Source organism: Sander vitreus, chromosome 9 (genome assembly GCF_031162955.1).
Source record: "Sander vitreus isolate 19-12246 chromosome 9, sanVit1, whole genome shotgun sequence".
Taxonomy (NCBI): Eukaryota; Metazoa; Chordata; class Actinopteri; order Perciformes; family Percidae; genus Sander; species Sander vitreus.
Window position 1 is genome coordinate 18,451,900 of NC_135863.1, and position 7,102 is coordinate 18,459,001.

Consider the following 7,102-nt stretch of genomic DNA (forward strand, 5'->3'; position numbering starts at 1 on the left):
CCGCCTTCGAGCGCATATATATATATATATATATATATATATATATATATATATATATATATATATGTTTTTTATCATTTCAAAAGGCCCTGTGCTTTAATTTGAAGAGGTCTATCATGAGTTTTTGTCTGCCAATGCAGATAGGAAAGCTACAATTCTCGTTAAGAACGTTTGCATGATGTGCAACGTTTATATAGGCTACTAATGCAATCATACAGTAAAGCATGCCTACGTTTTTTATTGTTGTAGTGTTATTATCAACAGTTTGTCCACCACTCAGTTTTTGGCTCAGTTTTATCAAGGGGCTAAGTGTTTTAAGGGGAGTTGTGCTTACCGCAGGTTCTACCCTCACTCCCTCATCTCTGTCTCTCTCCTCCTGAGTCTCCTCCTCACTGTGCATGCCACTGACACTGCCGCCGACACCACCACCACCACCACTATCATCAGCCACGGGAGCTGATGAAGGTCCTGCTACTGCCGAAAACAGTCTTTTCGCTTTTTTCTTTTATTTGAGCCGCTTGGGTAACTTTGTTTCATTTTCGCGTTTAGACCATTGCCATAAAAGAAAGGTTTAGACTCGTCTTGCTCCGTCTCTGTGTACTCCCAGTTCTCCTGTGTGTTTATCTTTCGCGCCCGCCCCGCACCGCTACGGACTAGTCCATTTCATTGTGAAAGTAGGGGGTGCCAGCAGGGCGCCTGCAGCTGCAGGGGGGAGCGCTGATTTGCCAATTCCCCACACAGTGAAACAATAGATAACAGAAAACCGCTATGCGGCGCAGAGGACTTTTTTTTTTTTTTTAAAGTTCTCGTGCCGCCCTCCATGTTTGCCCGTGCCAAAAACTGCATGCTATACTGTTGCCTGCAGACACTAAAGACATTTGCACAGTACTGTATATATGTATATATATATATATATATATATATATATATATATATATATATATATATATATATATATATATATATATATATATATAGATACAGGGAAACGCCAACACCTCCAAAGCCCACTAATTAACACATCATATTTCCCTACCATGTCAAACTATTGCTTTAAAATTGGTAACATTGGCAAAAGCAATATTTTTGAATCAATCTGTTTCAGTGGTATTACCCCAATCAGTAATCACAAAGTAAATGTATGTGGTACGTTCAACTTTGGTGGGTATTCTCTCGCCGCAATTCACCGCCAAAGGTTAAACTATTAACAACTTTTAGTTTGGCTGCAGCTCTGTGCTCGGAGCAGACATTGCATGGCAGCCTGCCGCAGGCCGCACCCATCGCTGCTCGGTGCGTTTTAGGCGTGAGCTTCCAGTACCACCTATTTCATGAAGACGTGCTAATGAATGAACAGTAGCTGTACAGGCCTTTAAAATAAACACTTGGATGGTAGATGCTGGTCAGCGAGTGAGGAACAACTGTTGGCTTTAACGACATTCATGACATGATGTAAGCTGAGGCAAACACTGTTGAGATAAATAGTGAAAGCCTCTTTGTGTTGGGGAATTTCTCTCTGCTGATACATTTATTCACAATTTCATTGATTTTCAGACCCCAACAGCTACAGCGATTTCAGTGTTTTGACGACAGTAAAGCTCATCAAGTGATGGAAGCTGCAGCTGTTCTGCTAAAATTGCAAACTCCCCATTATAATCAACAGAGACTCCTTAAATTCATGCCCCAGAACATAGATCTAATTGTTTTTAAAAGAAAACAAAACATGAACAATTTGGGATACATTTGGGATTCAATGAAACAAAACAATTTCTAACAAAGTTTATGATACATCAATAATCAATTTTGTACCGTATGCCAGTAATACAATATTGACATTGGCATCTGCTTTTCCTTGTCGCATCAAAGCTCAGTGATCCAATCAGAGCCATTATAGCTGCTTTAATTGGCCCACAGAGGTTTGTTATAGCACTGATAGGGAGCAGGACAAGAAACAGAGGAGCCTATCTGATGCTCTGCTGACAGGTAAACACAGTAAGTCCTCTGCCTCTGGCAAAATTAGAGGGAGAATGATAATTAGACCCTATGAGGCGGAGAGGTACCTCTGTGGTCACTTTTAGGGATTTTAGGGATTGTATTTCACCCTGAAGTGTCTCCTTCCTCTATATACTTGGGCTTATTTGCACAGTACTTTAGTCTGTAGTTTCTTTGCTGCAGAGGGATTCATTCAGCACTGCAGACGAGATCACAGCTGTACCCCCCTAAACACTAGATATTCAGTGGCAGTGGAAACACGAGCTAAAACCCACTATTCAATATTTGTAAAATAAAAAGGATCCATTGTGTCACGATTTATCAGCTGAGGACTCGAGTTACCCTCTGTCCTTAATTAAAATGTGCCATTGTTAGTTTGGGCCAGCAGCACAGAGGAGGCATTAGATGATGGTGAGAAAGTAGAGACAGTTGAGTTGTTTTATGAGCATAATAATGAGATAAACAATGAAACGTGTGCCTTAATGTGCAGGTACTTTTCAGGTACATGCGTAATTGCACTTTGTACTTACATATGTAAATAAAACATGCTTTTTTCAAGATAAGGATGATTTTAAAAATGTCTTACTCTAGACATGTGGTCTAATGCATTAATGTTGGTTACACCTTATGCTCAAGTTCACACATATAGATACACAAATACACAACAAGGCAATGGGCACATCCCTGCAGGTCGCCCAGAGCTACCTGGAAAATGTTATTACAGTGTTGTTTGGCACGGGTAAGTGCTCCATAATGTCTTGCTCTGAAAAGTCGAGAGTGCATTTAAATAGCCACCCCAACCCCCCCTCTACTCCCCACTCATCTGAAATCTCACAATGTTCCTCTCTCACTCTCTTTTCTATATCTGTGTCTGGAATTGGCATGCCCATCAAGTAGAGCGGTGCTCTGTTTTCTTCTCTGATTCTACAATGGCCAAATCGGGCTTGCTTTAACTGGATCACATTCCTTAAAGAAATAGTTTGGCATTTGGCTTTTTCATGTTCTTAGACAGTTAGATGAAAAGATTGATACTACTGTTACTAGACATATGTCTAGTATGGAGCTTCCCATAAAGACTAAAAGCAAGAAGAAACCGCTAGCCTGACTCTGTCCAAAGGTTAAAAATCCCTACATGTTTATCTTGTTTGTTAATTCCATAATATATATATATATATATATATATATATATATATATCATATATATATATATATATATATATATACGGACATGAGGGCATGATCAATGCTGTGATCTGACTCTTGTCAAATAAACGCCTGGAATATCAAACTATTGTTTTACTTGAAAATCAATCTATATGATATGAATATTTGTGTCTGCATGTATTCATGTGTCACAGCCTCTCCACAGTATGGCAGCAGCCCCATCACAGCTCTCATACAAAAATGAAAGGTCAGGCTCATTCACCTCGTCTAATCAAACAACCATTAGTGTACAATATGTAAAAAAGCCACCCAGCTCTGCACCTATACTGATGCATGCAGGTTACAGCCCCTCTGCCACAACCCCTTAATTCCGTTACACACACACACACACACACACTTTTGTGGAGCTCAGTTGCGGTGAACCTTCTCTAGAGGTAATTACACCCTTATATTCATCTGTCTCTGTAATTATACCCTCAGCAGACACCTTGCACCATACCACCAAGCAGAGAGCTACGTAATCAGTGAATCAAATGTTTTCGGCAGCGATCATGGACTTATTTTCTTTTTATTTATGTGGAGCAAGAAAGAATACAACCTCATTGGTTCTTCTTGAATGACATAAGAACTTGTCCACCAGTTGATGCATTCAAAGAAGTTTGAATGTCTACGAAACTGTAGACATTTTTCTTCATATCCAAAGTAATATACAGATCTTTAGAGGCTCTGTTGTAATATGTTATTTTATGTGAAATGTATTTGTCAGGAAGAGGACGTGTGCTTTACCTTTTTTTTTTTTGCTGCAATTTTGAATTTTGTACGTAAACTAAATCATCACTTCAGTAACTAATATTAGTAGTTTTTATTACACATCTTTTTGAATACTTGATCCTGATTGGTCAATCACGGCATTCTATGGTCTACTATTTATGTAAAGCATACCGCTGCTACATATAGCAGACTGTTAGCAATAGTGCTCCCACTGGCTAACTACCCAGGTTTGGCTTCCGTGAAAGATTGGTGCCCATACAGAGCTCATACAGCTGATCAGCAGATCACATAGGGAGAGGGGGTGCAGGAAACAAGCGTTCCTGTTGACTGTTCTGCACATACATTGCCCGTGCGATAGAGAGGGAGACCTGCAGGAATAGGTCTCACTCTACTTCAAATTCTGGCATTTTTGCATTCTTCCCTCTGCAGCTTTAACGCATTAAAGAAAATGCTTAATTCATTAGGAATACAGAGATAGACAGTCATATTTTTAATCACTGGCCCCACGGGCCGCCAAGACCCCAAATGTGGTGGCCAAAGTATATTTCAGTCAGGACCACTTTCTCAAAATAGATTAATTCATCTGCAATTTGTATTTGGCGGTATGACTCTGTTCTGGGGCCTCCCCGCACTTCCACGTGCATATGTGGAAAGCATGAGGCAGGGAGAGCACACCTCCCTGCCCTGCATGGAAAGCCTTAAGTGGGGAGAGCAGCAGTGTAGGATCCCCATAGGGTACAGAACAGAGCAGCATCAATGACAGAGACACGACATTGATTAAGTCAGACATCAATTTAAAAGGAGGAGCCTGGGGTAGAGGTGGGTTGCAACACTAGCAGAGATGCAGCAAGGTAGGCTGGGAAAAGCAGTTTAAATAGAGCACGCTATTTGGAAATCCAATCAAAAGAGGGAATCAGCTGGTGTGCTGGCTTAGGAACTGTCAGCTATTAGCTGAGATAATAGCCGAGCTTGACTCCGTGACCTGCCAGAACTTACGCTATGCTTAATTTTTTGTGGCCCAAATGTAAACTTATAAAAACAAAAACAAAAACGACTATTTAAAACAACTTAACACAGCCTTCCTTAACTGTAACACTTCATGAATGAATTAGTCTATCTGTTTCGGCTTCTCCCCCATGCCTCTGCCTCATACAGGGCGGCTCTCCCTCCCTCCTCTTAACACTGAAATAACAATCTTATCTAAGGTGATTAAACTTCCACGAAAGGTGTGGGAAAGAGTGGTGATAAGTGAGCCAGAGAGAGAGGAGCTCATGACACTCAAAACACATAAGCACTATTTGTTTTGATGAGGTAAAAAGTTATATATTTGATCAGCAACTGTGTATTCAAACTCAAAATTAAAGTAAAGTGCTGTTTGCTTAAGGCCAGGCAAAGCAGCCTATATGTATTTTTGTTTTTATAGTAGCGGTGGCGTGCGGCTAGGGTGACCAGATTTCCTGGAACTAAAACCTGGACACTTTGCGTGTGACCGTAGTGCTCGTGCACGCACACACTTTTTAACGTGAACATGTGCCAGCCCAGGTCAGACATAGACACAGACAGATTAGACATACTTTTGCCAACAGCACACGTAGGCCTACTGCTTACAACATAATGGGGTATCTCAGTTAATATTCATGAATTTTCTTGGTATGTAGCCTACATATCTAAGAAATAATATTAAAAGACATTGAGTGAGTTTCGTGTGGGACCAACTTTATTTTTCAGAATTAAAGCATTCTTTTGGAAAATGCACACACTTGTGAAAAACTTTGTGAAAAGGTATTTTTCATTGCATGGCACTAAACGACTTATTTGGAACTGCTGCCACAGTAGTGAACTAAAGTTATGGTAACACTTTACGGTAAGGGTACGTGAATTATGAATTCATGCATGAATTAATTCATGATTTGTGCATTACTTCATTCCTTTATATCTTATGAATCATCAGGAATTGACATGAGTTCATAGCCTCTCATTCATGACCTCATGCATGAACAACACATCAACTAAAGCATTAGGTAAGGTGGGTACATCATTATGCACAAGTTGTGTTCAAATCAGAATTTGCGTATGTCGCCAAATTAATTTCCTTGTTTCTGATATGAAGATGAGACATGTGTGACTCGAACTCTAAAGTTGCTGAAGCTGCTGCGGTTTCAATCCTGTCGACTCTCTTCAGTGGGCGGGGCTGCTGCTCAGTTCCCCTTGTGACTGACTTGCGCGCACACACAAACACACGCGGTGGATGCAGGAAAAACCGGAGATGAGACGACACAATGACCTAAATTGAGGACAGCTCCCGCAAAATCGGGCATTTTGGGCCGCAACAATCTCAAAAAAAGGCAGCGAAATCCTGGAGGGACTGGTTAAAACGAGATAGATAAGAAGAGGCATTGCAACAATGTTGTAACGCTGGCTGCACAGATTATGCAGACGCAGACCGCTACGATTGACTGACACACACACAAACATTGTTAAAATCATACGCTGGTCTGAGACAACACTGTAAAAATGCGGTCAATTTCGTGACGACCAACCTGGCTTAGCCAAGAAGAAGTGCTCGCAGACGGGGTTGAGACCGTGAACAAGGTGGGGGGAAGAGAGCAGGGCTTACGTTAGGCTAAAGCTAACTCCTTATCAGCTATCAAATGTACGGTCTTTAGCAAACAAAATGGATGAACTTCGGCTTCGGATCACCAATCATAAATGGATAATAGACCGCAACATCATTTGATGCGAGTCGCCCCTGATGACCTGTGGAGCATGTGAAAGGCATTGATTCTGACACTGTTAATCATAGTGACAGCCTGTGGGAAGAAACTGTTGTCTGGTTGTTTTGGCGAACAGTGTTCTGTAGCGCCTACCAGAGAAGAGAAGCTGAAATTAGAGTTTCTCTGCCGACTCAGCAGTAACGTTAGGCTAATTGACTTTTTAGCTAACTAGCAAACAATGTAATGTTTTGTTAAGGAAAAGCTACAGGCCAAAGCTGTAATCTTTAAAGCTTTAATGCTGTAATGTTGAAGATTTTTATATAAATGTTGTTATGTCTGTTAAGTCATTATCTATTACCGTAGAAGGTAACACAATGGTGATTGAGCTAATGGTCCACTAATGAAAGAATTGCGAAGTCTTTATATATGAAGTATTACGAACTGGGTGTCTAGCGTCACATCTC